Source organism: Macaca fascicularis, chromosome X (assembly GCF_037993035.2).
Source record: "Macaca fascicularis isolate 582-1 chromosome X, T2T-MFA8v1.1".
NCBI classification, from domain to species: domain Eukaryota; kingdom Metazoa; phylum Chordata; class Mammalia; order Primates; family Cercopithecidae; genus Macaca; species Macaca fascicularis.
In genome coordinates, this window is record NC_088395.1 from 71,130,043 (window position 1) to 71,145,132 (window position 15,090).

Sequence of the window (15,090 nt, forward strand, 5' to 3'; positions counted from 1 at the left end):
AAATGGATTTATTTTATGAGTAGTAACTTAAACCTAAACCTATACAATCTGGACATCCAACAACATCTGATTGTCTGCTGGAAACTTATTTGCATGCCCATTAATCTTAAATGTTGGATGTTAATATCTAGTTGTTCCTTATATTCTCACTGAAATTTAGTCAATAGTTTAGAGATTCTTTTCCTTTGGTCCAGTCCTAAAATGACTACATTTTCATACTTCCGAAGCAGAAAAGGTGAGATTTGATTATTAAGGCTATTCCAACATTAAAATATCCATAATTGACTGCCTTCCTTAAGTTTAACTGATATATCATTCATTCATTAAGTCACTTATTGGACAAATCTTTTACAGAACACCAGCTATAAGACTGAAAAAAAAAAAACTACATAAGCTCATTAACTCTTGGAGATTAATATATAAAAGGTGAGCTAGATGTTTACACAAATGTGACCTAACAGATACAAAAAATAGGAAATAAAGCTTGTCAGTATAACAGAGGTAGTGATTTGTGAGTACCAACTAAAAAAAGAAATTCTCAGGCACAGTGTTGAGTGCCTGTAGTCCCAGCTAGTTGGTAGGCTGAGGCAGGATTGCTTGATCCCAGGAGTTGGATGTCAGCCTGGGCAACACAGAAAAAAATTGCTAAGAGGAGAGAATACTTACATTTAGGTTCTTGTCACAAAAATAACATAAATAAATCAAGAGGAAACTTTAAAAAATTTCAGTAAGGGGCGGGCGCGGTGGCTCAAGCCTGTAATCCCAGCACTTTGGGAGGCCGAGGCGGGCGGATCACGAGGTCAGGAGATCGAGACCATCCTGGCTAACACGGTGAAACCCCGTCTCTACTAAAAATACAAAAAGAAATTAGCCGGGCGTGGTGGCGGGCGCCTGTAGTCCCAGCTACTCCGGAGGCTGAGGCAGGAGAATGGCGTGAACCCGGGAGGCGGAGCTTGCAGTGAGCCGAGATCGCGCCACTGCACTCCAGTCTGGGCGACAGAGCGAGACTCCGTCTCAAAAAAAAAAAAAAAAAAAAAAAAATTTCAGTAAAACTATTAATAAACGAAATGAGAAGTCACGCAAACCTAACACTTTTGTCCTGATCATCACCTCCCATCATCTAATAAAGGATTATAAGGCTAAATTGACAAAGGGGAAGAGGAGTAAGGGCTGGTGAAATGAGAAGTTGTAGGTAAATTATCTGAATAGACCCATCTGGGTCTTTAGCTGTTAGTGTTGCCTCAATTTGCCAGAAATGATTATATGACAGGGAAGCTGAAAATAATTTGAAGATAACTCAGAGCAAAGACAGCCCAAGGCTTTTTGGTCATTCTTGTTTCAAAGGGTCCTGGGTATCTCAAATTTCCTGATGTTCCTTGCATTCCAAGTCTCACCTAGACCTTTAGCCCCTGCAAATGGGGATGAGAAAGGGTGGGTATGAGATAATGATGTGAGCATAAAGCCTATGTAGTTGGGATTACAAGGACAAAAGATGACTAAAAGGAAAGAAAACAAAAGGTAAAGTCCTGAAAATCTATGTGAATAAAATAAATCCAAATGATTTAAATTTATACAGGAATAAATTTACAAGAATACAAAGACGCTTTATCCTCTAAGTACCTAAATGTTGAACCAATCCCTACAGTCACCTTTTTCCACAAAATACAAGATACTATACAATTCCTGTTATGGGGACCACTAGGAAGGAACATGTAGTTGAAAACACATAGTTAAAAGAATTTTGGATTCAAATTCATCAGAGTACCAATTCTGCTTACCATGTTTTCATAAAGGCCATCGGAAGACTTGTCACACTGTTCAAAGGCCCAATAGTAAGACTTCTGATGAGACCAAACAGGTCACATTAAATCAATAGAATATCGTAGACATAAAACCAGTATGACTAAATCCAAAACATATCACATGAAGTACCTCATGTACAATACAAACCTACTTTACTAAATAAATGAAACACAGGTGACTGCGCTCTGGGAGAACATTGAGTTCCTGATGGCCTCTTCACAGTCTTCTCTGAAACTCCACTGCCACTTCTACCTGGGCAAGCCTAATGGTGCAGCCATGAAGTTTGTAACCATCTTGTCTTATTAATGCCATGGTGCCAGACTGCACCACAACACCAGCTGGCACATGACAGAGGATTCATGCTCGTGGGAATCATATTTGTCACCAATGAGTGTCAGTTTCTCCAGGCCATGCTTGGCAAACACACTTTTCAGCTTTGCTTCTAAAAGTGACAACCATTGGATGACCTTCTCCAGAGTGAGCTTCTGGTCCCCAGGCTCTGACTCTTCAGAAATGCACTCTGTAGTCTTCTCCAAAATGTCAGCCACCTCCACCAAGTCCTTACAGAAACTCTGGATTCCAAATATTTTGGCATCTTCCACACATCTCTGGGTTCGCCTCCTTATGTTTTCACAATCAGCTACAGCTCTCTGGTATCTCAGTTAAATCTTGGACTTCCTTCTCCAGTTTAACAGCTTTTACCCTTAAGGCTTGTTAAGCAAGAGAGGGCCCAAGCTTATCAGGAGGGTCCTCAGAATGGCAGTCCTCACCAGCTGTTCCCTGGGTGGCAGTGGGTGGTTTTCTGTTTCTGCATTAGTTTGCTGACGATAATGGCTTCCAGTTTCATCCATGTTTCTGCAAAGGACATGATCTAGTGCCCTTTTATGGCTGCATAGTATTCCATGGTATATATGTACCACATTTTCTTTATCCAGCCTTTCATTGATGGGCATTTGGGCTGATTCCATGTCTTTTCTATTGTGAATAATGCTTCAGTGAACATATGCATGCATGTATCTTTATAATAGAATGATTTATATTCTTTTGGGTATATACCCAGGAATGGGATTGCTGGCTCAAATGGTATTTCTGGTTCTTAATCTTTGAGGAATCACCCTACTACCTTCCACAATGGATGAACTAATTCACATTCCCACCAACAGTGTAAAAGTGTTCTTATTTCTTTTCAACCTTGCTAGCATCTGTTGTTTCTTGACTTTTTAATAGTTGACATTCTGACTGGCATGAGATGGTATCTCGTTGTGTTTTTTATTTGCATTTCTCTAATAATCAGTGATGTTGAGCTATTCTTCATGGGTTTGTTGGCCTCATGAACGTCTCAGTTTTTTTTCAGAAGTGTCTGTTCAAGTCCTTTGCCCCCTTTTTAATGGGATTGTATTATTTTTAATGGTAAATTTGGTAAAGTTCCTTGTAAATTCTGGATAATAGACCTTTGTCAGATGGATAGATTGCAACAGTTTCTCCCCATTCTATAGATTGTCTGCTCTCTCTGGTAACAGTTTTGTTTGCTGTGCAGAAACTCTTTAGTTTAATTAGATCCAATTCATCAATTTTGGATTTTGTTGCAATTGCTTTCAACAATTTCATCATAAAGTCTTTGCACATGCCTATATCCTGAATGACACAGCCTAGATTTTCTTCTAGGGTTTTTATGGTTTTGGGTTTTACATTTAAGTCTTTAATCCAGCTTGAGTTAATTTTTGTGTAAGTTGTAAGAAAGGAATCCTGTTTCAATTTTCTGCCTATGGCTAGCCAGTTCTCCCAGCACCATTTATTAAATAGGGAATCCTTTCCCCATTGCTTGTTTTTTGGGGGTTTGTCGAAGATGGGATGATTGTAGATGTGCTGTTTTACTTCAGACTTCTCTATTCTCTTCCATTGGTCTATGTGCCTGTTTCTGAACAAGTACCATGCTGTTTTGTTTATTGTGGCCTTGTAGTATAGTTTGAAGTAGGGTAAAGTGATGCCTCCAGCTTTGTTGTTTTTGCTTAGGATTGTCTTGGCTAAGTGACCTCTTTTTTGGTTTTATATGAATTTTAAAATCGGGTTTTTTTTTTCTAATTCTATGAAGAATGTCAGTGGTAGGTCAATTGGAATACCACTGAATCCATAAATTACTTTGGGCACTATGGCCATGTTCATGGAATGGTTTTCCATCTGCTTGTGTCCTCTCTGATTTCCTTGAGCAATTGTTTGTAGTCCTCCTTGAAGAGGTCCTTCACTTCCCTTGTTAGCTGTATTTCTAGGTATTTTACTTTCTTTGTGGCAATTGTGAATGGGAACTCATCTATGATTTGGGTCTCTGTTCATCTGTTGTTGGTGTATAGGAATGCTTGTGATTTCTGCACATTGATTTTGTATCCTGAGACTTTGCTAAACTTTCTCAACAGCTTAAGAAACTTTTGGGTTGAGACAATGGGGTCTTTTAGATATAGGATTATGCCATCTACAAACAAAGACAATTTGACTTCCTCTCTTCCTATTTGAATATCCTTTATTTCTTTCTCTTGCCTGATTGTCCTGGCCAGAACTTCTATCACTATGTTAAATAAGAGGGATGAGGGAGGGCATCCTCGTCTTGTACCAGTTTTCCAGGAGAATGCCTCTGGCTTTTGAAATTCAGTATGATACTGGCTGTGGATTTGTCATAAATAACTCTTATTATTTTGAGGTATGTTCCATCAATACATAGTTTATTGAGAGTTTTAAACATGAAGAGATGTTGAATTTTATCAAATTCAAGGCCTTTTCTGCATCTATTGAGATATTCATGTGGTTTTTCCCTTTAATTCTATTTTTGTGATGAATTGTGTTTATTGATTTTTGTATGTTGAACCGGCCTTGCATCCCGTGGATGAAGCTAACTTGATCATGGTGCATAAGATTTTTTATGTGCTGCTGGATTCGGTTTGCCAGTATTTTATTGAGGATATTTGCATCAATGTTCATCATGAATATTGGCCTGAAGTGTTGTGTTGTTATTGTTGTTGTATCTCTGCCAATTTTTTGTATCAGGATGATGTTGGCCTCATAAAATGAGTTAGGGAGGAGTCCCTTCTTTTCAATTGTTTTTAATAGTTTCAGAAGAAATGGTACAAGCTCCTCTTTGTATCTCTGGTAAAATTCAGCTGAAAATCCATCTGGACGTGTTTTTTTGTTTTTGTTTTTGTTTTCTTTTTGGTAGACTATTTATTGCTTCCTCAATTTCAGAACTTGCTATTGGTCTATTCAGGGATTCAACTTCTTTCTGGTTCAGATTTTGGAGGGTGTAGGTGTCCAGAAATTTATCCATTTCTTCTAAGTTTTCTAGTTTATTTGCATAGAGGTGTTTATAGTATTCTCTGATGGCTGTTTGTATTCCTTTGGGTACAGTGGTGGTATCCCCTTTATCGTTTCTGATTGTGTTTATTTGAAACTTCTTTGTTTTCTTCTTTATTAATCTTACTAGTGGTCTATTTTGTTGACTTTTTCAAATAAACAGTTCCTGGATTTGTAGATTTTTTGAAGGGATTTTTTCATGTCTCTGTCTGCTTCAGTTCCACTCTAAGCTTAGTTATTTCCTGTCTTTTGCTAGCTCTGGAGTTTGTTTGCTCTTGGTTCTCTAGTTCTTTTACTTGTGATGTTAGGGTGTAGATTTGAGATCTTTCTAGCTTTTCAATGTGGGCATTTAGTGCTATAAATTTCCCTCTTAATACTGCTTTAGGTGTGTCCCAGAGATTCTGGTACATTGTCTCTTTTTTTCTCATTGTTTTCAAATAACTTCTTGATTTCTACCTTAATTTCATTATTTACCCAGGAGTCATTCAGGAGTATGTTGTTCGATTTCCATGTAGTTGTGTGGTTTTGAGTGGGCTTTTTAATATTGAGTTCTCATTTGATTGTGCTGTGGTCTGAGAGATTGTTTGTTATGATTTCAGGATTTTTGTATTTGCTGATGAGTGTTTTACTTCCAATTATGTGATCAATTTTAGAGTAAGTGTCATGTGGTGCCAAAAAGATGTATATTCTGTTGTTTTTGGGTGGAGAGTTCTGTAGATATCTATCAGGTTCGCTTTGTCTAGAGCTGAGTTCAAATCCTGAATATCTTTGTTAATTTTCTGCCTTCATGATGTGTCTAATACTGACAGTGGGGTATTAAAGTCTCCCACTATAATTGTGTAGGGGTCTAAGTCTCTGTGTAGGTCTCTAAGAACTTGTTTTATGAATCTGGGTGCTCTTGTATTAGGTGCACATATATTTAATGTAGTTGGTTTATTTTGTTGAATTGAACCCTTTAACATTATGTAATGCCCTTCTTTGTCTTTTTTGACCTTTGTTGGTTTAAAGTCTATTTTGTCAGAAACTAGTATTGCAACATCTGCTTTTGTCTGCTTTCCATTTGCTTGGTAAATTTTCCTCCATCCCTTTACTCTGAGTCTATGTGTGTCTTTGCACATGAGATGTGTCTCTTGAATACAGCACACCAATGGGTCTTGTCTTTGTATCCAGCTTGCTATTTTGTGTCTTTTAATTGGGGCATTTAGCCCATTTACATTTAAGGTTAATCTTGTTATGTGTGAGTTTGAACCTCTCATCATTATGTTCACTGGTTAGTTTTGCAGACTTATTAATGTTGTTGCTTCATAGTGTCATTGGTCTGTGTATTTCAGTATGTTTTTGTAGTGGCTGGTAATGGTTTTTCCTGTCCATGTTTAGTGCTTCCTTGAGGAAGGCCTGGTGGTGACAAAATCCCTTAGCATTTGCTTGTCTGAAAAAGCTTTTATTTCTCCTTCGCTTATGAAGCTTAGTTTGGCCAAATAAACTCTGGGTTGGAATTTCTTTTCTTTATGCATTTTGAATATTAGCCACCCGCCCCCCTAATCCCTTCTGGGATGCAGGGTTTCTGCTAAGAGGTTAGCTGTTAATCTGATGGGCTTCCCTTTGTAGGTGACCTGGCCTTTCTCTCTTTCTGCCCTTAACATTTTTTCCCCTCATTTTTACCTTAGAGAATCAATGATAATGTGTCTTGAGGTAGATCTGTTCATGAAGTATCTTATTAGGGTTTTTTGGATTTCCTGAATTTGAATATTGGCCTGTCTTGCTAGGTTGGGGAAGTTCTCCTGGATTATATCATTAAGTGTGTTTTCCAACTTTTCTCCAACCTCCCAATCTCTTTCAGGTACTCCAACTAGTTGTAGGTTCAGTCTTTTTACATAGTCCCATAATTATCGGAGGTTTTGTTTGTTCCTTTTCATTCTTTCTTCTCTAATCTTGTCTGCCTGCCTTATTTCAGCAAGATAGTCTTTATGCTTTGTTATTCTCTCTCCTGCTTGGTCTATTTGACTATTAATGCTTGTTTTTGCATCATTAAGTTTTTGTGTTGTGTTATTCAGCTACATCAGGTCGTTTATGTTTCTCTCTGGACTGGTTTTTCTAGTTAACAGCTCCTGTAATCTTTTATCACAGTTCTTAGCTTCTCTGCGTTGGGTAAGAACTTAATCCTTTGGCTCAATCAAATTCATTATTACCCACTTTCTAAAGCCCACTTCTATCAGTTCATCCATCTCAGTGTCAGCCCCATTCTGTGCCCTTGCTTGTTAAGTGTTGCAATCATTTGGAGGAGAAGAGGCATTCTGGCTTTGGGAATTTGCAGCATTTTTGCACTGGTTTTTCCTATTCTTTATTGTTTTCCTCATCTTCATTGATTGTTCCTCATCTTCATTGATTTTTCCTCATCCACCTCTGATCTTTGAGGCTGATGACCTTTGGATGGGTTTTTGTGGGATCTTTTTTGTTGATGTTGTTGTTACTTTTTGTTCGTGTTTGGTTTTTTGTTCGTTTGTTTGTTTTCTAAAAGTCAGGCCCCTCTTCTGTAGGTCTGCTGCAATTTACTGGGCTTCACTCTAGACCCTGTTTGCCTTGTATCACCAGTGAAGGTTGCAGAACAGCAGAGATTGCTTCCTGCTCCTTCCTCCAGAAGTTTTTTTCCACAGGGACACCAACCTGATGCCAGCCAGAGCTCTCCTGTCTGAGGTGTCTGCTGACCCCTGTTGGGAGGTCTCACCCAGACAGGAGGCACTGGGTCAGGGACCCTCTTAAGGAGACAGTCTGTCCCTTAGCAGGGCTGGTGTATTGTTGAAATGGGAAAAGTTTCCTTATCCTCCTCAAAGGGCATGCAATGGGGGTGTGGCTCGCTTCTTTGTTGCCCCAGTGCTCAAACCCCTAAGGGGAGCAGGCAGATGGGCAAGTTGTGGGACTCTGACCTGACAGCAGTGTCTAGGGGTGAATGTTTACAGCTCCTGAGGTCCCAGTGAGTGTGTGTTATTGTGTGCTCTTTTAGTTTAGCCGTCTGTAGGTAGCTTGTGTTAGTCAGCTCAATTAGACCCTCTGCCTTATCACAAGGACAGAGGGTTTTCTGTATCCTGGGGTTTCTTGTCTTAGTGTACCAGAAGAGTCAGATCACATGTGGGCTTGGAGAATGAGTGCAAGATTTTATTGAGTGGAAGTAGCTCTCAGCAGATTGGGGTGCCAGAAGGGGATAGAGTGGGAAGGTAGTTTTCCCCTGGAGATGGGCCACTTAGCAGCTGGGCTCCTTTCCAACCACCCCAGACAAACTCCACATAGTTCTGCTGGTCAATGCCTGCTGGCCTGCCAGTGTCTGTCGGTGTGCTCTTCCACTGGCATGCTCCTCCTAACATTCTCTCAACATCCACCTGCTTGTGTTTTCTCCCAGTGATGTGTTCTTTTCAACATCTAGCTGCTTGTGTGCATGCCCACTAGTGTCTCAGGGTTTTTATAGGCACAGGATGGGGATGTGGTATGCCAGGGTGTTCTTGGAAAATGCAACATTTGGGCATAAAAACAGAAATGCTTGTCCTCACCTAGATCTGTGGGCACAGGCCTGGGGGTGAAACCCTAGCCAGGGACCAGACCCTTCCCTTCCCACGACTTCCCTGCCCACCTTCCATATCACTATGTTGGGGGAATCCCCCTCATTGGGATCAGCTGATTTCTTCAGAGCCAGCAGGAAGGAAAAATTAAGTCTGCTGAACCCGGGACTATGGCCAAGCCTCCCCCCAGGTGCTCTATACTAGGGAGGTGAGAATTATGTTTATAAGCCCTTGACTGGAGCTGGTGGACTTCCTGCAGGATGCCCTGCCTGGTGAGGAGGGATCTAAAGGAGTCTGGGCACAGCTGCTTTGCTGTAATGTGGAGAATTCTGCCCAGCCCAAACCTCCAAGTCTCCTTAGCACTGTCTGGACACAAGCACCTACTAAAGCCACAGTAATGGCAGTCACCCTTCCCTCCTCTCAGAACTTGGTCATCCCAGGCAAACTCCAGACTACTGTGCTGGCAATGGGGATTTCAAGCCAGTGATTCTTAGCTTGCTGGGTTCCGTGTAAGTGGGACTTGCTGAGTGAGACTGCTTGGCTCCCCAGCTTCAGCCCCATTTCCACTGGAGTGAATGGTTATCCTGTCTCCCTAGAGTTCCAGGTGCCACTGGAGTATGTAAAAATTCCTGCAGCTCAGTGCCTGCCTGAATAGTGACCCAGTTGCATGCTTAAGACCCAGGGCCTGGTGGTACAGGCCTGATCTGAAGACTGCAAAACTCCATGGGAAAAGTGTAGTACTCCTGGTGGGTAGCACAGTCTCTCATCTCTTCCCTTGACTGGGGGAGGGAGGTCCCCCCACTCCATGCACTTCTCAGGTAAAGTGTCACCCCAACTTGCTTCTGCTCACTCTCCATGGGTCATGCCCACTACCTAGCCGGTTCCAATGAGATGAACTGGGTACCTCGGTTGGAAATGCAGAAATTACCCACCTTCTGCATTGGTCTCACTGGGAGCTACAGACCAGAGCTGTTACTATTCCAATTATTTCAACTTTTCACTTCCACCAATAAGCAAGAACATGCAAAGTTTGTCTTTCTGTGTCTGGCTTATTTCACTTAAAATAATAACATTCAATCCCATCCATGCTGCTGCTAATGACAGAATCTCATTCTTTTTTATGACTGAATAGTACTCCATTGTTTATATGTACCACATTTTCTTTATCCATTCATCTCTTCATGGACATTTAGGTTGCCTCCAAATCTTGCCTATTGTAAACAATGCTGCAATAAACATAGGAGTTTAGATATCTCTTCCATTTACTGATTTGCTTTCTTTTGACTATATATCTAGAAGTGGAATTGCTGGCTTGTGTGTTAGCTCTCTTTTTAGTTTTTTGAGAAACCTCCAAACTGTTCTCTACAGTGGTTATACTAATCTAATTTTCACCAACATTGTATGAGTGTTCCCTTTTCTTCACATTCTCACCAGCATTTGTTATTGCCTGACTTTCGGATAAAAGTAATTTTAACGGGGGTAAGATGGCATCTAATTGTAGTTTTGATATGCATTTCTCTGATGATTAATGATGTTCAGCAGCTTTTCATATACTTGTTTGCCATTTGTATGTCTTCCTTTGAAAAGTTTCTATTCAGATCTTTTGCCCATTTTTGTAATTATTTCTCTAGTTGCAAACACCTAGCTTTAAAAAACATGTCTTGCATATCCGCAGCTGTTTCTATACTGCTTTCCCCTCCAATCTCTAACTGGATAACTACATGTTACTTTACCACTCCATACTCACTTTGAATAGCAACCAAGTCATTTTGGGATGATGATACTTTGAAACAACCAAGTAACATCGCTGACAATCTTTCTACATTGATTTCCTTTTAGGAGAATATTGTTTGCTTGTTTAATGAATGTATGAACATGTTAAACTTTGTTTGTCTTTTATGGCTGACAGCTCAAGATAATTCCTCAGATAATTTTTTGATGAGCGCCTTCTTGAAACATTTGGTCTCTCCTTTTTATCAGCCACTGCTCAGTGATCTTTGGGAATACTCTCAATCCTTTTATTGATTTTGATCCTTTCCTTTTTCTTTCTATCTGTGAGCCCCTAATAACCCCAATGAAGGCCAGAAAGCAAGGGAAGGGTAGTACTAGTGATACAAAATCCTGATGTTTTTAACAGAAATAAGCAATTTAAGAAACACTCTATCATAAAATTGACAGACAGGTGGCATGCACCTGTAGTTCCAGTCACTAAGCAGTTGTAGGTATGTGGGCTACTTGAACCCAGGAGTTTGAGGCTGCAGTGAGCTATGATCACACCACTTCACTCCATCCTAGATGACAGAGTAAGACCTTCTTCCTAAAACATAAAAAATAAAGCTCTAAAGCCTTTGAAAGTGTCTACAGATCCCATTCAGAATCTCCATGAAATTCTATCAAATTCTGCAAATTACTGTGTTTAAATTTGTTATTACCTCAAGTACTGGTATTCAAAACAGGGAATTTTTCTTATTCAATTTTATTGCTTTTCCATTTTAATAATTAAAATTACAATAATATTTTATACTATTTATTGCAAATATATGTTATTTCAGTTACATAACAAGATTAAATATACATTGTGGGCTAATAGACATAATCACCACTTATAGTATTGCCTCTATGAAAAACTACACTTTGAGTTATTACACCAAAACTTGCAAGCGAAGTTTTGAAATATGATAACTTTGTAAATTAGTGACTAACTATATATTTAGCTGTAACCTCTCATCTGCACTTCAGTATCATATTTCCAACTGCCTTCAGGACACCTCTATTTCTATATAAAGCTGTCAGTAAGTTCAAAATGTCTAAAATCAAATTCATTACATTCTCTAACCGTTCCTTTACTGCCCCTTCCCTTATATCTCAAGCTTCAAGTCTCAGTTGCTAAATAAAGTACTTTTGTTTGTTGTTTTCATCTTGTTTTTAAACTGTTTTGACTTACTCATGCCAATGCTGAGATTTCCTTTCTCTGAACTCATGACATTTGATTCTCCAGTCATGCCAGCCTTGGCGGACGATCAAGGCTTGGCAAAAGATGCACTAGCATTTTCTTGGAGAAGTATGCAAGGAAACATGCAGTTACTTTATTATGTTCTGTACCAGGTCAGGTGCATAAAAGAGTAATATTAATATCTGCCCTCAAAGAGTACGGTCTGGGGAAGGCAAAAGAGACAAGAGAAAAACAGGTAATTAACAAACAATGTAGTAACTGTTGTAAAAAAGTAAGTGAAAAATGCTTTTTGCTTACTAAGATGGAGGTGGGAAAAATCTTCACAGAGAAGATGACAACTAGCATACCCTGTGAAGGGTTAATAAGCACTTGTTGGTTGAAGAAAAAAGAAAAATCATACCACATGATAGAAAATAGCATCCATAAAAGTAAAGAGAAATTAAAGAGGATGGTACATTTGGAGAATGGCAATAATTATGGTGTGACTGACTTGCAGTGGAAAGCAGAGCAAGAAAGCTGACGAGTTGATGGGTGCAGCACACCAATATGGCACAAGTATACATATGTAATAAACCTGCATGTTGTGCACATGTACCCTAGAACTTAAAGTATAATAATAATAAAAAAAAAAAGAAATGGAGACTCAAAAAAAAAAAAAAAAAAAGAAACAGTTGAAGTGAGGAGTAGGCTGGGATCCCTCAATGTGAGTATTCTAAGAAGTATTGAATAGACTTTATTCTAAGGTATAGTGGAACCACAAGGAAGATTTCTGAATTGAGGAGTGATATTATCGTGTGTGGGCTTGAAACATTATTTCATTGGTAAACTGGAGAGATTGAAGCAGACTGTTTGCTGATTCATCCAGTAAATATTTATTGCACCAGCAGTATGAGTCAGGTATTATGCTAGGAACTGGAAATATAATACTAAACAAAATCAGGCAAGTTCTCTGCCATTCTGGAGCTTACCAGTCTAACGGGAGAGACAGGTAGGGTAACTGAATGGATACCTCTCAAAAGAAGACATTAAAACGGCTAATAGATAGATTTTAAAATGTTCTACATCACTAATCATTAGAAAGATGTAAATTAAAACCACAATGAGATATCGCCTCAAACCTATTAAAAATGGCTATAATTAAAAAGGCAAAAGATAACAAGTGTAGGTGAAGATGTTGAGAAAATGGTATATTTGTGCACTGTTGGAGGGAATATAAATTAGTACAAATGAGACAAGATAGTTCCCTTGATCCCTCCAAGGGACTCTTGAAGGCATGGCTTGCTTACTCAGCCCACAGTGCTCAATCTCCTTGTGGGCAGGAGAGCACACAGGTGAATAGACAGGTGTTGGGTACATTATTCTTTACACTGCTTCTATGGGTAAAATATTTTATCACATTTTGACTATAATGTACCTCGGAAAGGACTTTTTTGAGTTTACACAGTTTAGTGACTTTCAGGATCTGAATTTCGTATCTTCCCAAAATTTGGGTCTTTTCTACAATTATATTATTATATCCATTTTACTATTTCTTCTCCTTTGGAAACTTCCATAAGGTGAAAATTTGGTTGCTGAATAATGTTTCATAAGTCTTGGAGGCTTCTCCATTATTTTTAATTCTTATTTTTTTCTGACAAGGTTATTTTAAGAAGACCTAGTCTTCCAGTTTAGAAATTCTTTTTTTTCTGGTGGATCTAGTCTGTTGTTAAATCCCTCATTCATTGAATTATTCAGCTCCAAGATTTCTGTTCAGTTCTTTTTATAGTATCTATCCCTTTGTTGAATTTCTTATTCAGATACTAAATTATTTTCCTAATTTTATTGAATTGTCTAACTGTATTGTCTTGCATCTTGCTGAGTTTTCTCATTTTTTTTTCTTTTGAGACAGAGTCTCACTTTTTCACCCAGGCTGGAGTACAGGGGTGTGATCATGGCTCACTACAACCTCTACCTCCTGGGTTCAAGCAATTCTTGTGCCTCAACCAGCCAAGTAGCTGGGATTACAGGTGTGAGCCACTACACCCAGCCAAGTTTTATATTTTTAGTAGAGATGGGATTTCACCATGTTGGCCAGCCTGGTCTTGAACTCCTGGCCTCAAGTGATCTGCCCACCTCAGCCTCCCAAAGCGCTGGAATTACAGGAATGAGTCACTGTGCCCAGTCTAAGATTATTATTCTGAATTCTTTTCAGGCTATTATAAATTCCTACTTCTTTGAGGTCAGTTACTAGAGAATTATTGTGTTTATTGGTAGTGTTATATTTCTCTGCTCTTTCATGTACTTTGTATTCTTTCATTAATATATGTCCATATGGTAGATTGGTCACCTCTTCTAATTTTGTAAGGTATTCATACGAAAAGACTTTCTCCTGCAGGTGTGTCTAGGGTGCTGTTGGATAGGGTACATTCGTTTTCGTCTGGGTGGGTGCAGGAGGGTAGTCTCCCTGCAGTTTATTCAGCTATAGTCAATATCAGCAATGTCTTCATGTGCTTTGATGGCTCAGGTGATAGAATTTTGTGTAGCTGATGTGCCTACTTGGGATATGCTTTCCTGGAGGTTGTGTGTCTGCCTGCTTCCTGCTCCAAGAAAGAGCAGTGCTGGTTAACCAGTGGATCTGCTTGGGTGCTGCTTCCCTGGGGGTGGTGTGCTAGGCTGGATCACATTCTGGGGAAGCCCAACGCTGCTTCACAGTCCTGAGACTTGCCTCAGTTGAAATGAATAGCTATATGGAGATATCTGGAATGATTCTAAATACAGGGGCTTTTTTTTTTTTTCCCCAGATCCATCCCTCTGGCATGTAGATGTATTCTTTTTTACCAGCCTGAAAGCCCTCTGAGACACGAAAGTTTTTAAGAACTGTGTGACTGTACAATAATTTGTCAGAGACAGATAAATGGAATGTCTTATACACTATTGGTGGGAATGAAGACTTAAGAGGTAATTTGGAAATATCTAGTAAAGTTGTATATGCGCACATTCTATAACCCAGAAATTACACTTCGAGATATATACCCCAGATAAAGTGTTAAACATGCGCATACATGACATGGGCAAGATTGTTCGTTGTAGCATTGTTTGTAATAGTGAAAAAGTAAAAACTGTCTAAATGGTCATTAGCAGAGAAATGGATATGGTATAGTAAGTAATACAGAATACTATATTTCAATGGAGATGAATAAATAACTACATATATTAACAGAAATAAAAATTAAAAGTGGAGTAAATAAACAAATTGCAGAAATCTATGTGTATATGGAGCCATTTGTAAAGAAATTTAACTCTATGAAAAATACTGCCATTTTGTAAATATTTACACATGTAATAAAAATATAAAAACAGGCATGGAAATAATAAACCTCAAATGTAAGATATAATCATTACCTCTGAGATGTAGGAATAATGCAATCAGGGAGATAAATGAGATTTTAATTATATTTGTAATGT

The 15,090-nt window shown here is 38.9% G+C and overlaps 1 pseudogene; it reads right to left on the bottom strand.

The window, feature by feature from the left end:
* Positions 1-2,019: 2,019 nt before the first annotated feature.
* On the bottom strand, positions 2,020-10,498 carry LOC102143268 (grpE protein homolog 2, mitochondrial pseudogene; annotated as a pseudogene).
* Between the last annotated feature and the right edge of the window lie 4,592 nt (positions 10,499-15,090).